Source organism: Colius striatus, chromosome 2 (assembly GCF_028858725.1).
Source record: "Colius striatus isolate bColStr4 chromosome 2, bColStr4.1.hap1, whole genome shotgun sequence".
NCBI classification, from domain to species: Eukaryota; Metazoa; Chordata; class Aves; order Coliiformes; family Coliidae; genus Colius; species Colius striatus.
The window spans coordinates 92,161,712-92,178,296 of record NC_084760.1 but is presented as its reverse complement, the minus strand read 5'-3'; the positions used below and the strand labels follow the sequence as shown (position 1 = coordinate 92,178,296).

The following is a 16,585-nucleotide window of genomic DNA, read 5'->3' as shown; positions in this document are numbered from 1 at the left end:
TGAGCACCTGGTTTGATGGAGTTCCTCACATTACTACTTAAGCAGAACAAAATAGACACCAAGCTGGGTAACACCTTTCAGCATCAAAAACATGGCTTGCCAGCCATAAGCTCGGACATCTGCTGTGGATTTGTGATAGGAGGTCAGCAGAAGGCAAACCAGAACTGGTATGCCAGCTACAGACTAGACTCAATACCGCCACAAGTGTAAGTTGGTAGAGATCAGACAAATAAAAAAAGAAAATAGAGATGATAAAGCAAGAACTCAACTTGCCCTTAATGTGAGTGTCACAATCAAACACTCAGCATTGCTGGTAGTGCGGTGCATTTGAAAACATTATGCATTTGAAAAGCAATCCCTTCTTTTGGCTTTCTGGACAAGCCTTCTGAGAAGAAAATGAAATGACTTGAAGAGGGTGAATTGGTCTAGGAACCAGAGTAACATTACAGCAGAGCTAAGGGATTGAACATCATCAGTTGGAAAACAAGTATCTGACCAAGATATGGGCTGGGAATAGTAAGAACAAAGAACCCAAAAACTTACTTTCCTCCTTAAAAGGAAAAGCCAAAAAGAAGCAAAAATCACCAAAGTAGCCTGTCAACAGGTAAAGAAGTTGACTTAACTTTGTTATCAGTTTGAGAGAAATCACAATATTTATGGAAGGATTTGTTTGGTTTGATCAATACAAGCATTGGAGGCTTAAAATTATCAGGGATTCACCATCACAGCCTAGAAGAAAGTTTTTCAATATTTGACATGCCTTCCTACATCCCAGGCAATCCAAAGGTGATTCTGAGCAAGCAAAAAAAAAATATTAAGAGTCTTTAGCCAGTGACATCTGTTTTATTTGAAAAGTTGTAAGTAGAACAAATCCAGCACATCAAGAAACAGGAGTAGCACCAAGATACATGCAAATACACATAATTTAGCTTCTGAAAGGGAGGTTATCTCAACTGCTGTACATGAAAGTTCATTGTGCTGAAATGGGTTAATACAATCAATTTATTGACCATTTCAACTTGCAAACCTATGCATTTTTTGCACATTAGCCTTGAAGCACTGAGACATCTGAAGTCAAAAACCTTATTGTACAACATGCTGTTTTAAGAAATCCCGTGTTGTTGCTGTAATCTGCTATTTAGGCACTGCTGATTCACTATTTGCATGCAAGTGTTGCAGAGACTACCATCACGTGCAACATTCTGCATCCAAAATCAGCATCGTGTTTGTGTTGACATAAACTTTAGTCCACTCTTGACCGATTATGCTTTTTGTATGGGAAAAGCTTAAGATGAGTTTTAGAAGTTCCTTTGACAGGGCAGATTCTCCTTTCCCTCATACAACTCATTGTTCAGGAGGTGGAGAATTAAAGCTTTTAATAAACTCTAAAGACAGAGAAAGAGGACACATTTAATTTTGGTAAGTCAAATTATCAGCAATCTACATATTTTGTGCCCCAAAAATGTAAGCACAGAGTATCTGCTGCTTCCTCTGTACTGCCACAACATCCAGGCAGGAGAGATGCATATCCTGCCTTAGAATCAATCCATTGATTTCAGTCCACACCTAACAGCAGCTCCTGTCCCCATGCTTCTAGTTGTAACACGTTCCTTCTGTCATCAATAAATGAACTGAATTTGCCATCTGAACAGGCTGGCACCAGCAGTTTGACAGCCTGCAGAACACTGGTCCCTTCAGCTACTTTCAGTTTTTGGCAACCGTTCAGCACAGGTTCTTACATCTGGATGCTGCTTTATGAGCTTGAGCAGCAAAGTGTCAACTGGAACACCTAAGTAATGGGGCAGTTGTACCCTGGCTGGAGATACCAATGGCAGTAAAGATGACACAGACAATATCTGGTCATGAAGGTTATGAAAATCACTGTCTTAGAGAAGCACCAAGATGCAGGATAATTTCCATTACCTGGAAATGACAGTCACATCAATTTCCTCATCCATCTTGAAAAGCAAACAAGAAGTTCTTAAGACTACAAAAAATCAGGTCTCTGTCCTGGAGCTACTGTAACTGACATCACAGAAGTGTAAGGTAGAAACATTTTCTTTTCTCACATCCAAAGGCATTCCTTACCTTTCTTACAGGTTGGGGTTTTTTTTAGACTTAAATTGGTTTTGAGCAGTGACCACCTGGGTGCCTAGAAATGGTACCACTTTCCTCGGAAAGAAGGAAAGTTTAGGGTTGCAGTAATTTTCTTCACATACTTTGTTGATCATTCATCCAAACCAGTCACATCAACGGAGTTTCAACACAGAAGTGTCATACTTCATTGAGCCAATCACAGAGCAACAAGAATAACTTCACCTGCCTGTTATGCTGTGAGTCTAATTACTACTAGCCCAACATCTGTATAAGTCCTTAAAATTTCCCTGCAAGCTTGTCTATGAAACAGACTAACACTCCATTTAAATATAAGAAAAAATTGTTTCACTGTGAGGGTGACGGAGCAGTGGAACAGGCTGCCCAGAGGGGTTGTGGAGTCTCCTTCCTTGGAGGTCTTCAAGACCCTCCTGGACATGTTCCTATGTGACCTGATCTAGGTTGACCTACTTCTGCAGGAGGGTTGGACTAGATCTCTAAAGGTCCCTTCTAGCCACTACCATTCTATTATTCTATGATCTTCAAGCAAAAATTTTCAAGACTCATAAAAAACAAAATGAAAGAGGATAGCATCTACTTTCTGTATTTAAGTTTAGACATTACTAACAAAAAAAGAGCAATTAAGATAAATCAACTCAAATATTTAGAATTCTGAGTATTAAAAATAAGGAAAAAATTAAATAGCTTTTTTAACCTGAAAACAAAGATCAAGAACTTACAAGATACCAAAACACTAAATGTACCGCACGTGGAATAGTTGAGAACGTAACTATACAGCTTAGAGACTAGGAGTAAGAACAAAGTTCTCTTACATGCTAGTTAGACAACTTTTTCACTGCTCATGGAAATTGAATGAGTGGCTTAATTTCAGAACTGACATCTGAACAAGTCAAGAACTTCTAGGCACACAGTTTCCATTGTAGTGAACTATCAAGATTTTTTTTTTTTAAAATAGAAATCCCATTTCCCCACAATAAAAAGCTTTTATTCAGTTGAAGCTTTTATTCAGTTGAAGCCTCAGGAGTGATGGGAACGGAGCAGACTTGCCTTCAACAATGGTCTAAAGTTATTTCAGTATACCTTGATTACCATCAGGTCACAAGACTCCCAAGCATGTTCCAGGTAAGGCCTCTACTACATGTTTTGTCCCGGATGCAGAAAGCTACATGAATTGGCAGTCAGAGGAACTAAGTGTCATGCTGACCTTGCCTACCACATGATTATTAAGTACCTTACTCACTATCCAAAATGTAATCAAATCCGTATATTACAAGTAATCAAAAGGTAAAAGTTTGTGTGCAAGATGATGGCAGATTCTAATACTCTTAAAACTTGATTTATGTCAGAAATATGATCTCATATTTCTAAGTTTTGAGATGAAAAATTAACTAACCGAACTATTTGTGCTCATTTGCAAAGATCACATCTCCACAAAGGACACTTTAGAAAGATCAAAGTTTCTCATTTTCAGTACCAGAATATCATGTCACTCACCTAAATAATTTTCTTTCAATGAAATAAAATTTTTCTTAATGTTTGGAAGAGAGTTAAATAGCAGTAGTTGTACCTAGATTGCAAATAAGCAGAGTCTGAGCCAATTAGCCTCATGAGGATAGGAAGGAATCTCAGTGTAAATTTTTAAGTGGGCTCTGCTTGGAATTTCAACAAGGTAATTAAGTATAGACCACTTCAAAGTGGGACATGTCTACACTGATCACTGGAACATACAGTATTGCAGAGGAGAAAGTCAGTACTTCAAACAGCAGCAGAATGAAATATGGCTTTATAAAGAAATCTGTATGCTATGAGAAACACAACAACACATTGACAACCTATTTGAGTAGGATTGCTTTTCTTTTTCACTTAACATTTATTCCAATACACAAGTATTTCTTTACATGCAGCAGAACTCAGTTGTTGTCTCCAAATGCCTTTTAAACATTAGTTATGCCATGATTCCTGATCTTTCTGTGCAGATTGTGAGGTACTGCAAATCCAGTTTGCCTCCTCTCTAGTAGACTTTAGGTAGTTGAGCTTATTCTGTTTGAACTCAGAAGTGTCTAATGTCTCTCCTGTAGCTCATGACATTCGTGATAATACTTCTATTGATATGTGTGCCAAAATTGCAGTTTCTTTCCTCCCTCCTTCAAACTCCAAACTCTTGCAGACAATGAAGAGAAAAAACACTGCGCTGTGCTGTGCACACATTACACTGCTGGACTGCCCTGAACACTGATTACTCCTAATAAACTCTTCTTTCATGCTCACTGACTCCCTCAAAAGATTTCCAAGTCAAAATTGTTCTCCACAACAGCAAAGGTGTCAATATATTAATTTTATGCACTTTATTGCAGAAGTGGGACTAAGATGATTCCTCCCCTTCAGTCTGCAAGCATAAGTGAAGCAAGTATTTATTCCCAGCATCAGAGAAAAGAATTAGCTGTCAGGCTTAGCTGATGTTGCAAAAGAGTAGCTAACACAAGCAGTAGGGTAACTAACTTATTTTGACAAAAAGGAGTTGCAGCTATTATAAAATCTGGATTTTTTAGAAGGAGAAATTCACTTACCTTTATTTCAAAATAGAATTGGTACTTTTCAGTGTATTTGGTTTGTTATTTTTGTAAACAAATTTAAAATTCTGAATTTATAATTACTATATCCCAATGCCCAAACAGATATATTTGCATTGAAAATACATTTTGTAGACAGAGGTGCACAGACTCAGTGATTTGAAACTTTGCCTGAGATTGTCAGCCAGCTGGAAGGAGATTCTAGGTGTACTGTCCAAACCGTATGTACATGCCGAAAGCCCTGGCCCCTTCTCTGGAGACATAGACAGAAGGCAATTTCACATGTAGGATGGAATACTCAAAGAAAAATAATATAAATAATATAAAGTAATACTAAAACATATAAACAAAGTAATAATATAAAGTAATTTTGATAGACAACTGAACAGGTCATGCCTTGAAATTAGCACAGGAAGATTCAGGGTGGTTTTTTTGGTTTCATTTGTTTGTTTTTAAAATACAAATATACACACTCTTTTTTCAGTCAATATTTTGTTCAGCAAGCATCAGAAAAAATATGCCATATTCTGCAGATTTGCAAACTGAGAACATATGTTAGCATTATGCATACCACAATAAAAAGAGCATGCCGCCTGTTCAGCTGAACATCTCTTCCTGCACATGTACACAGATGGAAGCAGCTGTTGCCTCTAAGTACCTTGCAGAGCTGAAATGTATTTGAGAAAATGTTCCACTCCTTAGGCAGGACACGCTCTGAGGGACTGCAGCAAAGCTGGATGGGGTAGAAAGTAAATGCAAGTAGTGAGATGGTTCATCATTCCACCCTCCCCCATGTAACAAGCTATGAAAATATATTTATATAGTTTTGAGAACTTAGAATACTAATACACTTTCTCCTGTAATTGTTAATCTAAGTAGCAACATTCAAAGCGCACACATATTTTACAGCACAGCATGAGCAAAAATCTAGGCTTCTTGCACTGAGCTATTAAAACATGCAATTCGCTCACCAGGTAAAAGTAAGCAAAACAAGTAGTGTCTGCAACACTGACTTACACTGAAAAAACAAGTGAGTGGAAGGATGAGGTAATGGAAAGAGGGAAAGCAGTTTATCACTCCACTCACTCTCCCCTCAGAGGACTCTGAGCACTCAGGAACAGCAGAGGACTATGTTCCTACTCATGACCTTTCTTTGAAAAAGTGCAGTGCTAAGTCTTGAAAAGTAACAGAAAAGTCAGGCTGGAGGCAGAAATCTGGCATTCCAGCACTCCCACTCCCAGCTTAAAACTTCAAGGCGGACCGATTGCTATTTCACAGTCTGCTGATTTGCTCTGCTTTCCATGAACCAAGAATGCTTAAAAAAATTTAACTTAATCTCTGCTTAATGTCTCAGGTAAATCATGTTACAATTTTGCTTCTGGAATCCTTAATGTCATCAATAGCAGTAGTAGACCATTGTAAGTAAACATTCAATAAGAATAAGAAAATTAAGGTTCTCATTGCTTGGACAGAACTCCTGTTGCTTGAGGAATTTAGAGACAGGTTAGTTTGGTTTGCATGTTTGTCAGGCGGATGTGCAACTATAGTAAGAGAAATTACACAAATCAGTAAACAAATTACAGTCTTCTCTGACATTTATTAGGTTATCAAAGATCACTAGCAATGGTACTGAATCATAAGGATTTATGGATTAGAAAAGGCATTACTGTTTTCTGTAGCTAATCAAGCTATTTCTTCTGTAGAAACTAGCTACAATATTGTACACTGCTGTATACAGTACATATAACTGTATATATAAATGCATATTCCTATACAACTGTAGGTATTTACATTTCTGTGATTAAATTATAGGAATGATTATGCTGAATCAATCCACATGATAATGGATTTCTGAATCTTTGAAAACAACAAAATATCTGATTCTTCAGAGAAATGTATATGATTGCCACAAGATGGACAACTCTATGGGGAATGTTTTCCCTAGAAGCTGAGCCTTAAATTTGTAACTATGAAAGAGTTTTTTAACTGATTGTCTAAAGTTTCATATTTAGAGGCCACAAGATATTTTTAACGCAAAGGCCCTACCCTTGTAACATTAACTCTTCAACCATGCAGCCAAATTTTCTGATTTCTAAATAAACTATGCCTACTACAATCCATCTCATACTTCCAAGAACTGTAATTTTTGCATTACTATAAAGTGAGTAAATTTGTAGAAGTGGTTAGCATTGGACACTGTTTTCCCTATCCTAGTATGGCTTTGTAATTAATAAAACTGCTATGGCACACATTATATTAACAGAGATGGGTACAGTCAGTCTCTCTGGGCAACTTCCTACAGTATCTGATCATTCTTATCATAAAATAAGGGTTTTTTCTCACATTTAAATGGAATTTCTTGTACTTTAATCAGTGTCATTGCCTCTTGTCCTTTCACTGGACTGAGATGCAAGCAGAAAGAGAGCCACAAATGAAAATTGCTACTCAGACAGAACTGTCCAGTGAGAGTGTAGATTTCTCTAATCTCTGGGTACTACTGTGTTTTGTTTGGAAATGTAGCAGGTAAATATTTCTAAACTGCTAGTCAGTTGCTGTCCCTTTAAAGATGTTAATGAGAACACTGGAAGCAGGAAAGCACATACATGAGAGTTTTATTTGCAAGTTTTACTCTACATTCTGTCACCAAAGAAACCTATACATTTTCCATTTCTCTAGAGAAACTGTGCCAGTATCTTCATGCACACAGCTGCATTTTTCCTTTTCTCAAATTTAGAATAAAACCTTTTTTTAATATCAAGTAAGCGTTCCTACAGTCAATTCCAGGCTTCGCTCCACTACCCATCCAAGCTACCAAGCAAATGGAAGAAGGTAAAAATGCCACAGCAACAATTCCATGAATCACACGGAAATTATTTTCCTTCCAAGCACATGAATAATGTTTAAGCTAGACACTCATAAAATCTTAAAGGCTCACCCTCCTGTACTTGAGGACCTCATCCTCCATACCTTCTAACCAACTTACACCCCACTCAAGAGCATTCATGAAATTTTCCCCTCTGCAGTAGGGTGCACTTATGTTTGTACTATATTTTAAACCATTTAATTGTTCTACCTACTTTGTAACAGAGTCATTACCTGGTAAGATATTAAAATCATTACAAGAAAATTAATTTTAAAAAGATTACATAAAAAGAATCCTCATGTAATAAATTGCCTTTTTAATCTAATTCATTCAACTTTTCTGCTTCTTGTTCTTCAGAGATATCAACAGCTCATTTTATTAACTCTTTGAGAGAGTCAGTTACTGTACTGGTAAAACACATCTTTAACAATGAAGAGATTTCAGGTGGCAGTTGTTGTCGATTGATTCCTCAGGTTCTCTCTCAAAGGAAAGTTCTTGTGTTGCAGTACCTTTCTGTAAGCCCTTGCTTTTATTCTTCTCTGACAGCATCAAGAAACTGATTCCCAATCACAGAATTTCACCTAACCTCCATCCTAACTCTCCCTAGTAAAACAACACTTGTGTCATTCTGACTCATTTTCCCAGAAGGCAAAGGAAAAAAAACCCATCTATAGTAAATAGTAAACCCATCTACAGTAAATGACAGTGAAGTTACAGATATCACTACCCTTGCAAAGAAAAGGAGTGCACCATACTAAAAACTATATGGAGAATAACTGCACAGAGAAGTTAACCAGAACTGGGAATTTCTGTCCTCCTTGTCTCAAAAATTGTCTCATATATTTATGAGACTTGCATGTTACAGTCCCACCTTAAATTGCTTCCCCCTCAGCTGCTTGTATCTCATGCATTTACATATAAGTACCTTCACTTTCTTCCCAAAACCTCACGTTTTATGAGCAAGATGCAGCTGGATAAAGCCACCAAGCATTTGGCATGTGCAAATCAGGAGGAAAGAGAATAAAACCTTATTACAGACATATGAGGTTTCTCTCCACACTCAGGACTCTCATTAGAAAGAATACAGTTCCCAGTGGCAACCTAACAGTGAAGAGAAATACAACAGAAGAGAGTTGTCTGCTCATGACAAGAGAACATTCAATAAAAATCTAAATTTGGCACCATGACATCTTTGAAACCAATTAACCTTTAGATTTCACTGCCAAATGATGCTAAACATGGAATATGGCAAGACTTAGTGCACTGCAGACTTATGGTTGACAAGAACATTTAGCTACTCATATTGTTAATATCAATGGAAAGACTATTGAGAGACAAAAATCCTGTTAAGACATTAAGATTTTCATGTTTCTGACTCAAATCACAGCAGTAATTTCACGCTAAGACAGCAAGATTCCTCAGACTAAGATTCCAGTCCCATCCCCGTTCCAACCAGCCCTAGTGCTTTTCAGCACCTGAACTGAAATGCTGCTTCTATTGGCAAAGATCATGGAAAAAAAAAATCATTCTCTCCCCGACTCTCTCATACTAGGTTATACTTTCACCTGGTTGGCACACCAAGCTGACTCAAAGGTGGATGTCTGAGTGCCAGAGCATGCCAGATCTAGTGCTGAGACAAGGCCATTGCAGTAGCATAGCTGCACTACGCAACCTTCACTCTTCATTTATCCTAAAGGGAGCCTGAACAACTAAGTCCTCAAGTACTTAAACAGCTAAACTTACCTGTGATGAGCTTTCCAAAGCTATTATGGGATGCATCAAGAAGAGTGTGGCCAGCAGGTTAAGGGAGGTTCTTCTCCTCCTCTACTCTGCCCTGGTGAGGCCTCATCTGGAGTTCTGTGTCCACTTCTGGGCTCCTCAGCTCAAGCGGGACAGAGAACTTCTGGAGAGAGTCCAGCACAGGGCCACCAAGATGATCAGGGGATTGGAACATCTTTCATACGAGGAAAGGCTGCTGGTATTGGGGCTGTTTAGTCTGGAGAAGAGGAGACTGAAGGGGGGAGATCTTATTAACATTTACAAATATCTAAAGGGTGGGTGTCAGGAGGTTGGGGCATCCCTTTTTTCTATAGTAGCTAGCAACAGGACAAGGGGTAATAGAATGAAGTTGGAACACGAAAAGTTCCATTTAAACATAAGAAAAAACTATTTTACTGTGAGGGAGCTGTGGAACAGGCTGCCCAGAGGGGTTGTGGAGTCTCCTTCCTTGGAGGTCTTCAAGACCCACCTGGACATGTTCCTATGTGACCTGATCTAGATGAACCTGCTTCTGCAGGGGGGTTGGACTAGATGACCTCTAAAGGTCCCTTCCAACCCCTACCATCCTATGATTCTATCATTAAGATGAGCCTGCTCCAGCAAACAGATTCTCACAACTATCTACCACAGCACTTTTCACGGACCGCTGACACCAGAGATGCAGTAACCTGGCAGACAAGTTGAATTGAGCACAGCTAGTTCTATATTTTATATATAGAATATCTATTCTATATTCTATAAGATCTGTCTTCAATATTCTGTTGCCAGTTCTCCCCAGACATCCCATATACTTTCTTCATTCTTCCTCAACTTGCTGCTTCTCCAGCTTTTTAATGGTGTGCTCTTTCCTCCTGCTTCTTCAGTTCCTCTATGCTTGCAAGAACATTGCTCCTCCTATACATATCCAGCACTCTGACAAGCCTTGTTCAAATAAGGGCAACTTATTTCAGCCTACTCACTACTATTAATGCTTGGTTCTCTGCCATCTCTAATCAAACTTTTAGAATACTAAAGTAGTGAATAAATTGGTACAAAGAGCCACTAAATACTTCTCTCTCTCTTTTAATAAGCCTTTTCCCATTAGTAGCAGCACAAAGTTAACAATTATTTTCAGTATCAAGATCCCAGTGCTACCAAACAGTGAGAAACCTCAACTAAAGTCTCAAGCAATTAAGTTCTAAAAATAATCTTACTCCGGTAAGCACCGCTATAGGCACTTCGTGTAGCTACGCCACACAGAAATCACAAGAATCAGTTCAGACACAATAAACCCCTGAAGATTCAGTCCTTGGCTTCTCAGTTGACCGTGATCACCCAGAAGGTTTTAACAATTTCAGTAGGTGTTCTATGAGACATATTGTGACTACAGCATATACAGAGTAAGCAATCCTCATCTTACACTTTAACAATCTCCAGCTTCTCCCATGAATATAAAGCTAGGAATTAGTATTTTATTTGTCAAAGACCAAGGCCACATGCTAATTTTAATCAGATTTCACTGCCATCATCTCCCAAGACCAACTTAAACATTTTTCCCCAAACACATTTGTAAAACTAGATTTTGTAAGCAACATATAAGTTCTTTCCCTTAGCAGGAACCTATTTTGTGCAAGTTTCAGGTACTAAAAACTCATCTAAAAAGCACACTGATCCATTGGATACTTGATTTTTTATTAATATAGTATTGATCTTTAATACTTATATGTCTTCTCAAATAACCAAAGCAGCTCTCTAATAACGCAGCAAACTGTGGTACAGCAAGAATGTTATCACTGTCTCCTTTTAGCATATAATTTTATCAGTGCAAATTTTACTGTAACTATCTTCCACTGCTTCTCCCCTCTCAGTTTTCCTATTTTGTAACACTGCTAACCCAACATCTTGCTTTGAAACAGCTTTAAAACAACTGGCCTATGGCCAATTTGCAACTGATACTACAGTTTAAATACCTTCCCAGCAAAGTTGCACAAACTTCAAAATACTCTGGGATCAGTCATTAAAATGTTTTTGTTTCAGTTACAACACTAATGAAAACCAAATGTCTAAATTTATTTTAGCTAGCTTAATAGTCTAGGGACTTTCCTTAAGAATAAGGTCTGAATCAACCCTCATTTACCCAACTGAATAGATTAGCAGTACAGCGATAGGGATAGTACTTTAAGAAGATTTAATTATGAGTGTTTCTTTCAGTCACATATTTAATTAAGGAGGCCAAATTAATTGCCTCAATTTGATTCTTCTTCTCTAAAGTCTTCAATTACAGTGCACTCAAAACCATACACTTTTCCTGAAAGTTTGCAAAGTTCAATTTGCAAACCGATTTAAGACCCAAAATTAAAATTATACTACAGGATAAGCTATTACCAACTGGATGTTTTTACTATCCAAATACGGTAGACAATAACAGATTCGGCCTGAAGTTTAACCCTTCTTCAAGTGTCTGCTTGTAAAAGATCTCACAGTGTTATATAAGTGTATATCTTAGTTAATACATATGCCACATTCAGCAATCACAGGAATAGTCTGAGCAGGAATTGTAGCATTTTAAATGAAATGCTTCATACAAAGCTGCCTTTCAGCTAAGAGTCATGACATTCTGCTGCTGGTTTAATCCATATCCTCCACAATTCAGCCAGAAAATTCTATGCTGGTTTTGTACAGGTTTAACAATTTATAACGAATTGATAGGTCAGCAACATTTTATTGAGAAATTAATATTAGAATGCTTTGTGCCTACTTCTCCACAGGAAAGAATATCACAGTTCTGCTAAAACAAAATCGACACAGGCTGACACAAATATCTGCATTATCAATGACAACATTGTTGACCATTGTCTACGTCTCAAGCTATTTGAAGCATGCACCACCTGTTTCCAACTAGCACTCAAACTGTTCAACCACAGGATTAACAACAGCTGCTAAAAAGTCTAAAATATCAGCCAAAAAAAACCCCACCAAAAACAGTTTAACAGCAGCCATATAGGATCAAGGCAAGCCAGAGTCTTTTGCTAAATGAGTCATTCTAATACATACAATACTCTAACAATATATATTTGAGATTCCCGGCATTCTCTTCAAGACCATTATAACCCAAAAATTAACAGTTTCTGTCTGCAAGAATGCCAGCATCTGTGTGTAACAAATAACTGTTCCTAGGAGAGGAGAGCAAGCCGCCTGTGTACTTCCAGAGTTGCAAGTACTTAAGAAATCCCTAGCAGACTTCCCAGTACTCATCTCTAACATGTACATTCATGCTATGTTGCCAGAAACATATAAAACAGAGCAAATGACTGCCTCAAGAGGCAACACCAAGCATACAAATGCTAACACAAAAAGAAAAGCTGAGATTCAGTCATTTAAAAATCAATTGTTTATTCCCTAAAATACGTAACATTTTATAGACAGCAAGAAATTAAAGGTGATAGATCATTGATCACCCAGGAAGTATGCTTTATAGCACCAATTCTAAACACTGTAATTTCATTTGAAACTGCAAGTCTATTTATGAACACTGACATCCTTGCTGTGATCTCAAAAGTATGTAGAGTTCTCCACGTAGAAATTCTTCTTCCTAGCATCCGAAGACATTGAGAGGAGTAACTTTTAATATACTTAGAGTTTCATAAAGGCCTCAAATGCTTACAGTAATTCAGTTAATTTCACTATTTTAAGAGGTTTCTTTTAAAGAAATTAGAAGAAAATATTCCACTAAATAGAAACAAATAGCTGATAAATGGTTTTTTCTGTTAGTCCGAAAGATGGGAGAAAGGAATAATGCAGGAAAAAGAGATACTTTATACTAAAGTATAACAAAAAAACCCCAAACAAACCACAAAAAAAGGCATTCAAAGCCTTAGTTCTCTGCCTTGATCACGACTGTGAAATTTATAGATGACAGCCATCATATCAAGAGCAGCAGAAGCAAAGAACTATCTCTAAAAAGCAATAGCCAACATTATTAAATTGTTCATCTATTTAAATGAAGTGAAAAAGTATGGTAAGAATAATTTCTTACTATTCTTTCTTTTGTAAATCCACAAACCTGCTCTTCACTACTTTGAGAAACAAAACCATGTTTATCAATATAAGAAATAACTGTGTAAGGCAGAGAAGACTGATCGGTATGAATTCAACCACACCCTTCAAGAAACTAACTATAAAAATACCATTTCTTAGTATTAATTTTCTCAAAACCTGGCAGCATTACAGAACACATGCATACATGGCTCTAGCCAGCAAAGAGGTCCTCTTTTGCAATTTCAAATGGATACAGGAATGCTTTCATTTATTAAACTGAGCATGGCTTATTTTCTTAATCTCAGACATTCAGCACAGAAGATTAATAAAGGGTATGTGGATCAAACACACAATATCCCTCAGAGATCAAGAATAACCCATCTCTGCAACAAGAGAGAGAAGTTCCCACTATCAAGTGCTATTCCCATAAAGCAGCACAGAAGTGCAAATTGTCAGCTTTAAGGAGACTCCCACATCTTGTATGCACACAAGGAGTACTTTACCTAACCTATCATTTCAGGCAAACTTCTCAAAAGTGAATCTACTAAAGTAATACACATTCACTCCTCTCTCAAAGGAAAATAATCACATTAAAAAGTAGATTATGGAGAAACAACATACTGAAGAACTAAGTTTCAAATTCTGAGTATTAAGAGTGATTTTTATGGCTTTTAGAAAAAGATTCAATTTCTTGCATGAGACAGAGAATCATTTCTGTGAACATACTGTGAGGAAAAAAAAATAGATAAATATTAAGTCTTCCCCAGCGAAGCAGAACCTAACACTTCTCATACTGAGCATTCCTGCTTTCACGCCTCACTCTACTTGGTTATTTATTTAAAATGTACCTCATCACATCAGCTGTTCCACAACAGTAATATGGAGGTAAGTATAACTTAAGAACAAGGTGGTTGCTCAGCTTCCTTCATATCAGCACACTCACAGCAGCAGTCACTCCTTTTGGACTAAGAGGACAGCTCTCTGAGTTAGTATCTCTTTTGTCCCTGCCAACACTTTGCATCTGAGGCATAGAATTTCTAACTGTGCATTAAGGGTTAATCTAAAAATATTTAATAGAGACTGCTTTGTGAATATTTAGAATCTTGATGGCTGGTAGTGTCAGTCTGGGAAGCTAGCTGTTGAGTAAGACCAAGAAGACTGATGAAAAATTAGGTAATCAAACAGATGTATATAGTACTTTAGGCTTTCTTCTTCTGTCACTAGCCCAAGTGGCTTTTCTGCCTACAGCACAATTTCCAAGTATGGAAAAAAGACATAAGAGGTGATTAGAAAAAAAAAAAAAAATACAAGGTGTTTTTTACCTAGAAACCTACTTGGAAAGTAAACTTAACTGCCCTAAAAACAGACTTACCCAAGATCATTTAACTGCTGGCTATTACCAGTAGAGAAATAGTTTGGTACTGTTAAGACAATATCTAATATAATGAAATAAGGATAGACTGGAAAAGGCATTCATCTCCAAGCACTATGAATTTATAACATCCCTCTGAATTTGCACATTTATGGTATATGGGCTACATTAGAGTCAGCAAGGGGAGCCATACAGTATCAGGCCTCAAAACCCAAAGCTAGTAATCTGTTTCTCAGCATTTCCAGAGACTACTCTCACAACTTCATTTAATCCAAGATACATAATACTAGTCCCTTGAAATCCATGCTCATGTTTTTCCCATAGAAGTTGAGCTTGTGTCATATAATACTCCAAATATTGTGTCTTTGTGTCAAGAAAACCGGACTACAGCTTGCCTTGCTGTTTTGCAAGATAAATGTTGCCTTCCTGATGCTCATGACTACATGTTTGCCTACGAAGAGTACCCAACTGTATTGACAACCAGGTGCAGAAAGTAAAGAGTATTTTCTATTCAGAATCTGAAGCATATAAGGTGTTCAAGAGTGGTGGATGCTAAGTGACATCTACCTTGCATGAACTACATCTAAAAAGCAAAGAGCAAGCTCATCTAATAAACAAGCATAGTTTATAACACATCTGTCTCTCTGTACCTATCACTTGACAAAGACACCTCTCTGGCTATATATCCATACATATATATGGATACCAAACCCATAGAACGCCTTGCCACTTCCCTTTGGTAACTCAGCTCTGATGTACTGCAGTACATAAAATACTCCCAGTGTGGTAATTTTATATATTTCAAAACATACATGACACTCCTTTGCAGAGACATTTCAGCTTTCTGGAAAACATAAGGTATGACTTGCATTTTGTGTGTCATGTAAGAACTTTAAAACAAGGCTGACAGTAGAGCTAGTATGAGAAACTATTGGTGCACAGCACTGTGCTACATGATAGAAGATCGTGCCCTGGCTTCTGCCCAGCTCAAGAAACCTGCCTTTCTTTATTAAGCACAGACTGAGCCATTGTGGCTGTGGAGTTGCAGAATTAAGTTTCTCTCAACGTGAGCACAAGGCTCATTTTTACCAAGAAAACTGCTAATTGTTTCTTTTGTATGATTAAAAGTGGTCATATATCTTTTACAGAGCTGCTTTAATAGAAGTTTTTCTCTCCTTACGCATTTTCACTTTCCGTATGAAGATGTCTACCTTTTCACTCTTTTCCGCTATGTCGTCTCTTGACTTTTGGCTTCCTTGACCAAAAAACTAACCATGTGAGTTAGGCAGTTGTTCGTCTTGCTCTTAATGGCTGGAAAGCTTAGAAAGAGACATTAGCAGTAGTCTACCTGTATCTTCACTATGACAAAGGCAGGGTTCATTTTTTTCAGCTTTCAAACATGTCTGCCCATACCTCTTCCAGTGTGACCTGGGAAAGACGCGAGTTAATGTTTGACTTATGTTTTATTTGAATACATTTTCTAGTGGTTACTTAGTAGCAGAGTCTGGTGTGCTGTGCAGGTAGTTTGCATGGGCTTTGAAGTCAGTAATCCATATTTCTGAATCAAGATTTGAGAAGATACAAACACATTAATCTTCATGACCTTTATTTTGGAAAATAAGAAAAGTAAAACATTAGTTTGCAAGGAGCAAAGCAGATGGTTTAGAAGGCAGAGAACTGACCAGAAGTATACTTCAAGTGTTATATTACGTAAGTAGTCTCTCCTGGGCATTTGATCTATGCATGCAGGAGTTTTATGGTTTAACTTCCTCATTATGCCAGCTCTTAGCTACATAAAACCCACCATCCCCTTTTCCCAAATCACAGGAAGTCTAGGACTTTTCCTTGCTTCATGAAGAGACATGAAAT

General features: G+C 37.5%; 1 protein-coding gene across 3 annotated transcripts in view; it reads right to left on the bottom strand.

Moving 5' to 3' along the window:
* Positions 1-16,585, bottom strand: part of DISP1 (dispatched RND transporter family member 1) — a 93,708-nt gene that overhangs the window by 62,941 nt on the left and 14,182 nt on the right. Inside the window, exons 5-6 of one of the 3 annotated variants that reach the window (XM_061991482.1) lie at positions 9,292-9,559; positions 5,344-5,418 (exon numbers count right to left, since the gene is read on the bottom strand). The exons of 1 other annotated variant lie outside the window; for it this stretch is intronic. The gene's annotated coding sequence lies outside the window, so the exon portion shown is untranslated. The remainder of the gene's footprint in view (positions 1-5,343; positions 5,419-9,291; positions 9,560-16,585) is intronic. One more of the 3 variants, XM_061991484.1, reaches the window with a different exon arrangement.